The sequence below is a fragment of the Cryptomeria japonica genome, chromosome 5, assembly GCF_030272615.1.
Source record: "Cryptomeria japonica chromosome 5, Sugi_1.0, whole genome shotgun sequence".
Classification (NCBI taxonomy): Eukaryota; Viridiplantae; Streptophyta; class Pinopsida; order Cupressales; family Cupressaceae; genus Cryptomeria; species Cryptomeria japonica.
Window position 1 is genome coordinate 38,744,645 of NC_081409.1, and position 14,832 is coordinate 38,759,476.

Consider the following 14,832-nt stretch of genomic DNA (forward strand, 5'->3'; position numbering starts at 1 on the left):
GAAGTAGTGGTCATCGACACCCTCCTATTTTTGGGCTCTATCTTTCTTGAGACTTCACTGCTAAGATAGGAGGTTATCTATCCTTAGATTGGTCCCATCTCATCCTCCGCACACAACATGGCGCCAAACTAAAAATCCTCTCAGAACCCCTCCATGCTGAGCATGTAGCTGACCAGGCCATGATTAATTTCAAACTTACCCACACTTCTATATCAAATGAGGAAATAAAAGTGGTAGAGCCCTTAGAAGATGAAGAAGTGACTGGGGAAATTCCACCCGAGCAGGAAGTTTTCCTGAATGAATTCATAGATTCTGATCCCTTTTATAACTACCATGCCACCGACTTAGGTACCTATTGCATTTTTTATGAAAACCAGATCATCCCGAAGCTTACTAAAGAGTCATTTTCTGAAGAACAATTATCCTCAGCATTATGAACCCTGCACTTCGACAGTACAAAATGCAAGATGGGCTCTAGAGCTGGAATTTGTCTCACACTTCCCTCAGGCAAACAAATCTTAAAACCTTTCCAGTTACAATTCACATGTTCTAACAATGAAGCAGAATATGAGGGACTGATCCAAGGTCTGAGCCTAGCTGAAAAGATGGGCATTAAAAAATTGAAGGTCTTGGGCAAGTCTGAGTTGGTTGTCCATCAAGTTCGGGGAATATCTAGTGCCAAACACGTTTGTATGAGATCCTACCATGCTAGAATGTGGGATCTAATAGAGAGTTTTGATGCTTTCAATATTGTAAGCATCCCCAAAAAATTAAATATTGTTGCTGACCGAATGGCCACGATCGGATCGCATTTTGACCCTACCACTGACTTACTAATCGGTTCCCAAGTAGTCTGTGTAGTCATCCATCCGGCTATTCCTAATAATGATACTCACTGGCAAGTTCTTTAGAGTGACAAACATATCGCTTTATTCATCCAAAACTCAGGAGGATTTATAGATCACCTGCAACCCAAGGTGAACGAAGCCTATGGAGATCAGATCATCCAGCTGAAATCCAACAAGCTCCCGAACGACTTTATCACTCTGGAGAACCCGTTTGACCATGATGATGCTAAGAATGACAAGCGGAAGCTCATGGCCAGTAAAGGGGATTATGTTGAAATGTCAGTAGGAAGTGGGAGATTTCTCAAAGTAGGAAAATGTGTTTCCCTTAAAGACCGAAAGAGATTGACCCAATATTGTGATGAATATGAAGGTGTCTTGGCTTGGTCTTATGATGATTTAAAAGTATACAATCCTAGCATCATCTAGCATACCATTGAGCTCACAAATGGAGCCAAGCCGGTCTGATAGAAGCAAAGGTCAGTCAACCCAAAAATCGAGTCTCTCATGGCTCAGGAGTTGAAGAAGTTAATCGAATCAAGGATTGTTTACTCCATAAAACATAGCACATGGGTATCAAATCTAGTGCCCGTAAGAAAAAAGAATGGAGATATCCAGCTCTGTGTAGATTTCTGAGATCTGAATCAAGCATCTCTCAAAGACCACTACCCTTTTCCATCAATGGAGCAATTACTGAGCACAGTGGTGGGGTCAGAAATTTTTTCGATGCTTGACGGATTCTCAGGGTACAACCAGGTACTGGTAAAACCAGAAGACTAGCACAAGACGATGTTCACCACCAAATGGGGAATGTTCACATACCAGAAGATGTCTTTCGAGTTGTCAAATACTACAGTGACTTTTCAAAGGGCCTTGGATTTGGCTTTCAAAGAACTCATTAACAGGATCATTTTGATATACTTAGATGACCTGACTATATTTTCCAAACACCGAGAGGATCATTTTGATCATCTCGAGCTATTGTTCCAAAAATTTCTTAAATTTGGGATTTCTCTGAATCCAAAGAAGTGCATCTTTGGTGTCCCTCAAGGCAAGTTACTTGGGCATATAGTATGAAAAGAAGGTATTTTAATTGACCCGGACAGAGTCAAAGCCATAAAAGACCTCCCCTTCTAGTCAACAAAAAAGGAGTCCAGTCTTTTTTAGGCAAAGTCAACTTTGTTAGTCATTTCATTTCAGACTTTGTCAGAATTATAAAACCCATCACCCTAATGCTAAAAAAAGATATACATTTCAAATGGACCCCTGAAGCCAAAAAGGCCTTTGATAAAATCAAAGATGCTATATGTTCAACTCCTGTGTTGTCCAACCCAGATATGTCAAAGGACTTCATAATGTATGTTTTCTCTGGCCAATATAGAATCACCATGGTCCTAACCCAAAAAGATGCTGAAAAGGGTGGTGAACATCCCATAGTTTTCCATTCAAAGACCCTCAAAGAGTATGAGGCCAAATACAACTTTGTTGAAAAATAGGCTTTAGTCGTAGTGAAAGGACTGAAGAAGTTCAGACATTTCATCGCCTGTAATAAAACTACGGTGTATGTAGCTCATCTCGTGGTGCGGGAGTACATTATGGAGGGTGACATCACTGAAAAAAGGGCAAATTGGATCACCAAGATCCTGGAATATAATGTTGACGTCAAGCCAACAAATCTCGTTTGTGGGAGGGGCCTTTGTGAATATATAGTCCAGGGATGCGAACCCCGTGGAGATGAAATGACTGCGGAGGAGGTTGTTATGTTTTCACCTGAGGCTCCACAAGCTTGTTGGATCGAGGCCAGGAAGCAATTCATGAAGACTAGGATTTTTCCCGAGGATCTCCCTTCCAAAATGAGAAGGTTTTATAGGCTCCAAAACAGCGGCTTCCATTTGATAGACACAATACTCTTCAAGAGAAATTTCAACGGAATCCTGCTCCGCTGTGTAAGTCGGAGCCAAGCAGATAAAATCTTGCATGAATTCCACCATGGCTCCTTGGGAGGCCATTTCTCCGCACCTACAACTGCTATCAAAATCACCCAAGCTAGATATTTTTGGCTTTCTATGTTCAAGGACACACAATTTGGTGAAGGAATGCAAAGAGTGCCAGTATTATACTGACAGGAGTAAAAGAGCTACAATGCTCCTCAGTCCTATGTCAGTAGAAGAGCCTTTTGCCCAGTGGGGTCTTCATTTCATTAGAATGGTCAACCCCCCCAGTTCAGCCAAACACAAGTGGATCCTGACCGCCACCGATTATTTCACCAAATGGTCCGAAGTCGTTCCCTTGAGGAATTCATCCAAAAGTGAAGTGTTGGCTTTCCTAGAAGATCTGGCATGTCGTTACGGTTCTCCCAAAACCATCATATCAGACAATACACGCACATTCACTGGCTCACGAATTACACAATTTGCCCTCGATAGAGGTATCTATCTTAAAACCTCTTCTAATTACTATCCCCAGGAGAATGGACTTGCTAAGTCCACTAACAAGAACTTGATCAGACTTATTAAAAGAATAGGTTCTGAATATAAGAGGGAGTGGCACCATCATTTGAGAAGCGCATTATGGGCAAACTGCATAACACCTAAACAAATCTTTAAAAACTTCCCATATAAGCTGGTATATGGAAAAGATGCACTTTTCCCCACGTCTTTAGAGATCCCAGCCCTGTAGCTACTGAAGTCCATGGAGGTGGTGAAGAATGACCCTATGGCTATGAGATTAGCGGAGATTATGGAGCTAGAAGAGGCAAGGGAGATAGCCTTTGTGACTCTCCAAGATAGGAAAGAAACCATCAAAAGGTGGTTTGACAGCAAAAAGAGCTCCAATTTGGTTTTCAGCCTTAGAGACATCGTGCTGAAATACAATGAAAGGGTGGTGAAGCCCGACCAACATGCCAAGTTTGATTGCCCATGGGAAGGGCCTTTCCGCATTCTAAATTGGAAAGGTTTCAATGCATTTGAACTTGAAGACATGAATGGATCCCCCCTCTGGATTCTGGTTAATGGTTTCCACCTCAAGCCATTTCACTAAGCCTTCTTTTCTCTTTTAATGTATATATTGTATATATTGTGAATAGTTCTTTTGAGTGCCTATTTATTTCATTTATTCCCTATACTACTGCCAAAGTGAAAGAATTTGTAAAGAATACCAAGTTTAAACAAAAGAAAAGAAATTTCATTATATTAAACATTCTGGTATTTCTATTACAATTAGAAAGCAGGCTCTTGGCCCCCTTTTTACAAAGAGATGAAGCAAAAGTCAAGTAGTGGTGGATCATCCCAGGTTCATTGATCTTTCGTGTCCTTGTCTTCATCCATGAAGAGGTCAGAGTCCTCACCATCATTAGAAGAGTCCTCTCCTTCTGACCGTTCAGGGTCGGAATCGCTTCTAGGCTTCCCAGGCAAGAAAACAACAACCAGGTTCGGCAGTTCATGTGATGTTAGAACCTAAGGGATGATATAGTCCGTAAATTCAGTATACCATTTGGTATCATCAGGGATGGGGGCTATCAGATTAACATGCAAAAGGAATTCTACAGCAAGCTCGGTGCGATACCAATGGGAAGACAATGTCATTATTTTCAACCAACCAATGAGCAGATGCCAAGCTACTTCCTCATTATGAGTGACAACCCTTTCTAGGTTAGATGGTAGCGGGAACCCTTAGAAAGGGACATGATATGTAATCACATCCTCTAGTCCACCAAAGTAGTCTGGGGAAAAGAGAGCCCTGCACAGCTAGAGGCCCGGGCTAACCACAATCTAGCAGTGAAGCTATAAAACGCGAGCAGATGTCTGTATTCACTTGGTACCAGTCCGCATTATCAATAAAGTCCTCCCCCATCACCCACTTAATGGCAGCAATCGTCAGAGGATTATTTCTCTGCGTCATCAACTGCAATCTCCGATCAGAGATATTCTCTAAGAAAGCGATGTGCGCTTTGCTATTGAAAAGCCTACCTAGAGTATCCATGGTTGTAGAAACTCCGTCGTTGAAACTTACACTGTACATAAGGAATGCCTAAAAATACATATTTACAGCAAAATTACAGCTAGAGATGATGAATGTTTGAGGTGCCAACCTTCCCAAACTCCAATGCTCCTATCATGTTTCCATTACTTCACATTAGGGGAATGAGCCGATTCAAAGTTGGTAATGTCTTGTCAGGTACCTCAAAGAAGGATTTGATACAAGTGGATGCCACGCATATGTACAGGTACATCGCGATTTAAATCTCAACCTCCGCAGGACTATCTCAACTTGCACAATATTTACTGTCTGTCGATTCTCTCGATTAAAGAAAAGATTTGTCCGGACATGTTTTATCCTCAAAGCAGACTCAAGAAATGGTGGGTTAACTAAATGCAATCTTGGGAAGTGGGAATGGTGGCGCTCATTCTCCTCAAGAGTTTATTGCAGTTGTAAAATGAGTTGGCACGCATATAGGTGAGCGCTTGCTATTAAACATTCACTTGTGCGAAAATCTAGGCGTGTAGGGCATTTAAGAGTGAAGTTACTCCCTATGTTTCATCTCATTATCTTTTCGTAGCCTGTGTTTTTTCTCCTCCCTCAGATTGTTGAAAGGTTTGATTGAAAGAAGGTCTCAGCCTATAATGGAGGTTGAAGCAACATCTTTAGGCTCTGCCCATGGAGTTTTTTTGTGTGGAGGTCTTCGGAGAACTCTCATATTCTTTTCATGTCAATCCCCCAAAGGCAGAGTATCCAAGAATGAAGATCAAGACCAAAACAACCACTCAAAATGCGTCCGCTATTCTGGACTATTTGGAGAATGTTTTCGAGCTCAAGGTTCATAAGTAACCTAAAAGCCTCTAAGAGGCCACATGCAGCAGAATGCTCAATCATAGAGTAGAACCTCAATCCATGGTAGTTCGTTTCTGGAATAGTGGCACCCCCCAATTCGTGGTTCCCATGGTCCCATATTTCCCCGAGCTCATAGCGGCCTGCGCTGATGCTTTCGACCCTGCCACCATCTCTATAAATGGCTTCCACCTAAAGGTGGTGATATCTCCAGAAGTTGTTAGAGACATGATGTGTTGCCCTATTTTTGAAGGGACGGAGGTTTTCTCATAAAGTTCAATGGAGGAATTCTGGGGCACTAGGAGAGACGCACTGACTTTCTATCAAAGCACACTCAATCAGAGTCTATTTTCTGGACTTCCAAAGTTTCCCCTGTCATATAGCGACCTGAGGTAGGAAGACCTCAAGGACATTTCTTCTACTCTTGCCTGGCTTTGCGGTTATGATAATAACCGAGATATCACAACCACAATGATGGGATCTCTTTAAGTGCAGGAAACAAAGGGAGTCATTTCATTTTGACTTCTGAATCACTATGGCCAGGGCCATAGCAAAGAAAATATCAAAATTCCAACAGTTGTGGTGCTTTAGGTTTTCTTCAGTTCTAGTCCATCTGCTTCTGCACCAAAATGAGGTTTTCTTTAGCCAGTTCATGCAGTTGGCTATTTGTGACGAGTCAGGAAATAGAATGTTAGTGTCCGCCTGGACACCCCTCTTGCTAGCCTCTTATGATGCATATAAGTTTGCAGACTTCTTTTTGACTCCCGTGCTCAAAGATCTTGGTTCAATCCCCAATGAACCATTAGCCCACTTCTCCCAAGTTCAGATGAACTAGATGCAGAATGAGTGTCCCCCTTGTGACTGGTTCATAGATCATGACTTTTCCTTTGTGCATGGGTTCTCCAAAGAGCCTTTCCACCTACCTACCTATGTTACCAAGCGAACCCTGGCTCTCGAAATTGCACAACAGTTAGTGAGAATTGAGAGGGCTATTGGATTAGGAAAGCATGATACCTCCATCACTGAAGATCACAAGGCTATTGGCCCAATCACTCTTATACGAAGGAAAATTGCAGAGGAAGTCTTGACGTCTAAAATGGCACAACTCGGTCTAGTAGTTATTGATGACTCCTGGAGTTATGACCCTGATGGCTACCTCAGCAAGAGAAAGAATATTGTAAAGCATGAACCTCAAAACTCATGGGAAGAGCGTACAAATCCCTGGGTTGATGACCCGAGTGTGTATGTGGGCCCTAATGATTTTCCTATTTTAAGGCACCCCCCATGGTTGAGTTTTTATTCGCCCCTGCAAAGATTCAATCCTGCAAAGCCTATTCCCTGGGCGGTGCTAGAAAGTATGAAAACTTTAGCTTGGCCCAAAAAAAGAGGGAGGACTTTTGGGTCTACCAGCAAGAGGTGAGTCAGCCTATAGCCAACATTGGAAATGCCCCTTTGGACAATTGGTTCGAGCATGAATGGTGTCAGTTGAATAAATCTGATGATGAGACAGGTGACAGCTCCTCATGTGGGGAATCATCCTTTGAGGTGGCCCCGAGGTAGAGGGTAGAGGTTATAAATGTTGAAGGGCAAGATCCAGAGCCTCAATTTCTCCTTCCTTTAGATGTTTTCGCTCCCAGGCTCCATTCCCAGATGAGTAAAAGGCAGTCCGAGAAGCAGTCACGAGACTCCCCTCCGAAGAAAAGGTAGCATTCTAGTGTAGTAAGGAGGAGTCCACCTTCTCAGATCCTAGAGACAACCTCATATTTTCAGCGGTCAGTGCCTTCCACGACTGAGGTAAGTCCACCTTTATCCTTGTCTCCTATTCAATTGGTTTCTCTCGGTATCTCTATTGCCACAATGCAAGCCCCAGTTCCTACTGCCCTCACCTTGGCCCCTGCTGGGACATAGGTTTAGCCCAAAAATGCATTCCCGTAGGCCTCCATTCCTTTCTTGGCCTCTTCTTTTATCCCGCAGCTTTTCCCATGCAAATGTATGAAGCAACCTCTATCTCGCGTAGGCTAGGTTTTGGAGAGTCCCCTCCTCCGGTTATGAGATTAGCGTCTAAAAGCCCTTTTTTCATCAGGACCTTCCCCCTTTGTCCCATTATTTTCCCTGTTTTCCCTGGCTCATCCCATCCAGACTACTTTTAATGGGCCTATTTCACAGTTTCCCTTCACGGTTCCCCTTGGCGCAGCTTTTGCAGGTCGGGTTATTGACAACCCAGATGATTTCCAGCAATAAGTCGCTTATTCCATGACTGCTCACCTTGGTAAGATGGGCAAGCGAAAAGAAAAGGAAGGCTCCCATCCATCCCATCCTCATCTACAGATGCATTTTAGTGAGGAAAAAGATTGCCTTTTCTTTGCAAATCTTTTCCCCAAAGCTGACAAGCCAAAGTCTCAGATGAAACCAAACGACTACACATTACATGTTATCGGTGGTAGTCTTAAAAGCGCCATAGCTTCAGAGAAGGTAGAGATGATAGAGGAAACCTCAAAAGCCATATCTTCATATTTCATCAAAAAGAACTGACATCTGGAAAAGATTGAAGTGGAAAACACCAATCTCTGAGAATCCCTGACCCAATAGAGAAAAGAAGATAAGGCTCGAAGCTTAGAAATCAATCACCTGCAAAGTCTGCTGGCCCAAGCCAATTCAAAAAAAGGGAAGTTGTATTTAGCCTTTAATAATGTAAGCTCTCAGTTAAAAGGCTAGGAGGTGATGATAAATGTAGCTCTGAAGGAGTTGCAAGAGAAGGACTCAAAGATTCAACAGTTAAAGGCAACTTCTAGAGATGCTCCTCAGGTGCAAGTGCAGTTGCGTGAAGAGATTCACTTGAAGGAAGATTACACCTGGCAGCTAAGAGAGACTCAAGTGTTGTTGTTTGAGGAAAAGATGAGGTTCAAGGAAAAGTTGAAATAAAAAGAGAAAAGCATCAGGAAATCTGAGAAGCACCTTCTAGAGGTGGAGGCTCTCTTGCAACATGAACAAGATTGAGTATCATAGCTTCAACAGACAGTGCAAGATGGAAAAGCCAGAATCCTCACCCTCGAGAATCAGATGATTATTGAATAGAAAAAATGCAAGGAACTGCAACAAGAAGTGATGGCAAAAGGTGATGAAGTCTCATGACTCCTGAGCATTCTGCCCCTGGTGCAAGTGGCTCAGGACTTTTTGACAATTTTAGCAGAGTTGTATGTTTCACATTGGGAGAAAATTAAGCAATATGGCCCCTCACTTCAGCCTGTGCTAAGATTCATTCAAGAAGCACAATCCCTATGTGCGGAAGCAAAAGCTCTAGTAAATAGCTCAATGGTTGTTTTGGCTCCCAAGATCCCTGTGGCTCAAGCTTTGATCCAAATGTTGTATGCAACTCAAGATGATGAACTGAGAGAGAAGGGTATAGCCGATCGCAAACAGTTGATCAAAAGGATGAATTTTTTCATCAATCACCACAAAATGGTTGTGTAGGTATTGGCTGCACTAGAGCCATTACAAATCTCTGTCTCAGACATCAAGCAGCATATAGAAAGGTTTGTTTCATTGGGCTTGCCTTGCTTTCTCTGCTAATGGTTCTGTATTAGGGGTTGAATAGTTGTCAAATCAAATTGAACACCTTCAGCAAGATAGATCTTTCATCCAGAACTTGAGTGACCCTACCTTAGCCAAGGATGTAGAATGTCTTTTGCATCCCCTTGCCTAGCTCTACGCTCTTTTAAAGTTGGTCCATGATGAACCCGTGGGCTTGCCGTTCGGTGAGGTCATTTGCTTGGGTCAACACTATCAGAACCTGGATGTGCAAGCATTGCCTTCTGAGGAGGATTGGTTGTTATTGCAGCAGGTCTCTGACCTGCTCCATCATGTCTTAACATAAAGTCTGGTCTTCAAACCAACAATTTTGGGTTCCTGTATTCCGCAGGCAGAATTTTCCCTATTAGTCGCCAAGAAATGTTCACATTAAAATCCCCAGGGCAGGTTTGCGGCTAGAGTATCTTCTTTTCCTTCTTAGTTTTCCAGCAGTGAGTGGCATGCAGGACAGTTGTTAGTTCGTTGTTGCCCCCAGTGGTCCGTGTTTTGCGTTTAAGGAGTGGAGTAGTGTGATGACAACAAATGGAGAAGTTTTGCTGACTGGGCCTTTTTCTAAGGCCCACCTTGTACCTCAAGCGGGAAAGGGAAACTTGGTATCTTAAAGAGGGTGGATGCATTTCTGTTTGAAGAGGTTTTTCTGAACAGGCCTCCCCGCCTGCCGCATTTTCTTTAGCAATTAGCAAAATCTTTTCCGTTTGGGCCGGTATGAAGATCATCGTAGCAAGCAAGAACAACCTTGGGACTATTTTGCTAGGTGTGACCATGCAGGGTGACATGGATTGGTTTTTCTATTCAAGGGTGGTTATGCATGTTTGGCATATTTTGGAGTTGTTGGCAGAGCCACGGACTCTATTTATGCTTGTTTTTTCCCTGTTATGGGGGTTCAGAACTTTTAAGAAAAACAATTAAGGATCTTAGAATTGGAATTGTTATGGTTTTCTCAAGAGGAAAGTAAATCAAGATTGTGTCTGCGGCCTTCGTGATTACCTCTTTTGGATGCTTAAATAGGATTTTGTGAGTTTTCCTATATGCTTGATGACTTTAGAAATATCTATCTAATACTCTACCGATTAAACTATGTTCCGCACTTGTTATCTAGTGGATGCATGATATATGTTTCTTTATGTTTTTCAAAGGAATCTTAATTGTATCTTAATTTTTGTTCTATTCGGGCATGTAGATTGTTGAATGGGCTTTAAAACAATGTGTTTCCTGGTTCTATATGCTATCTTCTTTTTATGAAATGTTTTGGCGCATCGCCTCAATAGCATAGATCATTTTATTTTAAGTTTCCTTCTTTTCTCTTTTTTCCTCCCCCCAAAGGAAGAGTCGACTTTTCAATCCGGGGGTTATTTAGTGAATCCTGCACAGTAGGTCCCCCATCACTAAATTTACCATAAGGCAATTTGTTTCCCAAAGTAAAATTTAGAGTCAACAGTTACTTCAAGAAATTTCAGGAGATCATGAGGCAAAGGGAAAGAATCTCTAAGAACATTGTGGAGAAGTATTCCACTGACATATGTTTCATGGTGAAAATTGATGAAACACTCATGGAAGCAGTTGAACCCAGGCAAATCTAGGTCACTGAGCTAGGATATGAGGTAGATGATAGTATTTTTGAGCTTTATGCAAAGATGTTGTTAGATGCCCCATTGGATGACAAAACAAATCACTTCAGTATAGCAGGAGAAAAGGCTCTTGAAGTGAAAACAGGTTTCAGTAGAAAAAGAAGAGAAAAGAAAATAAAAAATATGTTTACATATGTACAAGATGTGGTGCATAAGATAGACACTCAATTGGGCTCTAAATATAAAGAGGTAGTCAAACCGATAGAGGTTACTACTAGAGAAGTGAAGAAGTTACAAGTTTACATTTCCCCAATCACTTCTGACTCTAACCCTAAGGATAATGAGCCTCTGGCTTTCAGAAGGGTACAAAGGAAGAATGTGGTAAAACCACTGGTAGAGCAACAAAAGGCAAAACCAAGGAGGAGACTTGTCAGAAAGGAAGCTCAACCTACTGCACCTCCACCACCAGTAAGGAAGCCTATGCAGAAGAGGAAACCAGTCACACCGATAACAACAAGCAAAAATCAGAAGGGTGATGATATTGGATCTGGTAAGACAACATGACCTGTGCTGAAATTATTGATGAAGTAACAAAAGATGAGATATTAAAGAATTTGTCAAAATATTATGAAGTTTTTGAAGAGAGTGAGAAAAATAAGTTAGAGGAAGCTATTTTATTGTATATAGATATCTATAAGAAGGCATTAGTTGAAATTTTGAAAGAGATACCTTTATCTCTATACAATCAACTTGAAGCTAGGAGACTTGATGCTATCAAGAGGGATAAGGAAATCAAGGAGGTTGCACTTTTGGAACAATGTGGTACCATAAATAATGAAGAGATGAAAAGATGTATAAATACTGCTAATAGGATAGTTTTTAGTAGTAGATATCGACAGATATGTCTTATGATGGGTAGAGTGAATGAGGTGGTAAATGAGACAAGGAAGGGATGGACAAAATTCTTTTAGAAAAACCCAGAATTTCTCACATCTCAGGAAGAATTTGCAAAGGCAACATCCCCTACAATTCCTGACAAATCAAAAGGAAAAGGTATTTTAGGCATTTTTGTAACCAAAGGCACAAAACCACAACTGACAGTCACAGAGAGTGTACGGTTTATACCAGCACAAACCAATTTTGAGCAAGAGAGTGTACAGGACACTGAAAACACTGTGGATAATACTCCACCAGCAGTAACTCACATGGCACCAAGTGGTGAAGCCACTGGTGCAAAAGAGGTTGAGGTGGACAAGGTTAAATCAACTGAGTCCATACCAGCAAGCAAAACAGATTCGCTGGCAAGAGTCTTGGCAATTGACACTTCTCAGGCTGAGAATAAATCTGTCTCTGAGTTAAGTCCAGCAAAACTAATGATGATGGCCACTCAGAAGTTGTTAAAGGAAGGAATTGTAGACAAATGGTTAATTGATCAATTGGTCTATGTATTACACATAATAATGCCTGACTGTCAGTTAGAGAATGGAGCAAGCCCTTCTGGTAAGCTCAAAACTTTAATAGAACACATATCAAACAACTATCAATCCTTGAGACATATTGCAAACCGAGACATTTTCTCTGCAACAAAAAGAGCAACTTTTGATCAGCTTATAGAAACTGGGAAGAAGAAGATAGAGGAAAAACTTATCTCTATTGAGGTTTGTTTGAAACAATGCACTAATATCTACAGAGTATGTTGTAATATAGGAAGTCTAACAGCCAATGTAAATGACAGATTGAAAGAATTATATGACAAAATGGCTACTATTGCTAATTCTTTTGATGGGCTAACTAAACTAACTACATCTGTTGATGGACAAATTTTGTTCTTGGAGAACCAAGTTTTTGCTTTTGAGAAAGAAAAAGATAAAATTTTGAGGAGAGCAAGAAATTTAAGAAGACTGGTGAGTCCAAGACTTGACTCATTGGGTGTTCACAAGAGAGAATGCATGGATATGCTAGCAAAACCCACACCGGTAGATACCCAGGAGAAGGAATCACTTGCCCACTTACTCAGTGGACTTGCATCAGTATCAGACACATTCAAATCAGGATGGGACACATATCTTCAGTTGTTGCAAAAAGCATATCCAGAAATTCTGAAGACGACTCGGCTCGAATGACTCTATCTGTATTCTTTCATTCCTTTTTCTTTCACCGGTCTTTGACATTAATATCCAAGGGGGAGTATGTACTTATGTAAAAAATATCAGAGAAAATATTATCAAATGGAGTATATGGAGTGTGTTTCTCAGGGGGAGCACATCGACGGGGAATCCAGTTTTCACATGAGTGTTGCCATCAATGCCAAAGGGGGAGATTGTTGGCAATTGACACTCATTGGATTCATTTTTTTGTCATTGATGGCAACAAGATTAGATAGAAGGAAACAAGACTTGATGGAAGTCAAAAGCCAACACTAGGTGGCATATACCGGCAGATACCGGCATTGGAAGTATTCAGGGCTACACCGACACCGACACCGGCACCGACATCGGTACTTCAAGGAAGCCGACATCAAGGAAGATTTATTTTGTAAATTATTTTGTAATTATTGTCGAGGCCGACATTGAATATCTTTTGTAAATGCATTGTAAGCCGACATAAGGCATATCATATGTAATAAGTATATAAGTCGGTCTGCTATGTCAATTTAAATATAGATTATTATGATGGTATAGAGATAGACATATAGCAGAATTGTGAGATGTGAAATATATGTATGGAGATCATTTTTGTATGCGAACATTGTATCATGCAATGATCTATAGATAGCTAGGAAAGCACTCTTGGAGGAGAATTAATACCAGTAATAGTTCAAGATTGTGAACCAGTACAGAGCAGAACCAGAACCAGAACTCTATCTGGCATAGCAGATGCACTCTTGAGTTCATATTCAGTAATTTACTTTGGCAGAAATCTTGTAGTCAATGAGGCTCTTTAGTGATGAGAAGTATGCTCTAGGAAGTGTGCCTTCTTGCAAGTGCAGGCCCTTGTTTACGTAATATTTGTTCATATAGCCAGTGAACTGATATTGTGGGTCACAAATCTCACCATGGTTTTTCCTCATTGAGGTTTTCCACGTATAAATTCTATGTGTTATGGTATTCATTTATGTGGATGATTTATTTTCTTCTTTTTATATGCTTATTTGTTTACCGATACATACATGCATGGTTTAGAAAGTTAAAGATTGTTGATTCCGGCAGAACACTGATTCACCCCCCCTCTCAATGTTCTTAGATCCCAACACCCCTCTCATTGAAAACTAAGTCATCTAATGATCTCAATTACACTCTATCAAATTCAAGTGAGCAAGCAATCAAGTATTGGAGAATATGTGAAGTCAATTTTATGCATTCAAGAGGGCATTCATGATCAACTTTTTATGAAGACATCTACAAGACATCCTAAAATGCTTGCATGAGGATCAAACAAAACTTCATCAATATATACATCTCTTGGAAGCATTTTGTTTCATATCTGGGCTTTCCCTCAAAAGGAAATCATCTTTTTGAAGTTTCCTTTCAATTACTATTTCAATTTCAATGTTAATTCCTAAACTAAAGTTTGACCTAAGGAATACCCCTATCCACAACATCTTTCCTCTCTTTCTTTGTGTAAGGAACAAGCTCAGGTGTTGAACTTAGGGATTCTAGCAGAATTGACCAGGATGAATAAGTTCAACTTTTGATAGAGCGAAATTTGAAGGACCGGGGTGAATCTATACTACCCAATCTCAAAAAATCTAGCCAAACTTCTAGGAATAGATACTAAACATCTTCTTTTGCCTAGATCTTAGTTTGTGACTCCATGGGATGTCTGTAGTAGTCTATTTTCAATAGTTTACTTCAATTATTCTTTGTTTTACCCTAATTTCACAATGACCTTCCAATTTCAACTAAGAAAGAGGGTAACTAACAATAACCAAATAATCTAATTAAATTTCAGCCCTTTCCTTGTTTGGATTGTGGCTAGATATATTGGATTCACCCTTCTTCCAA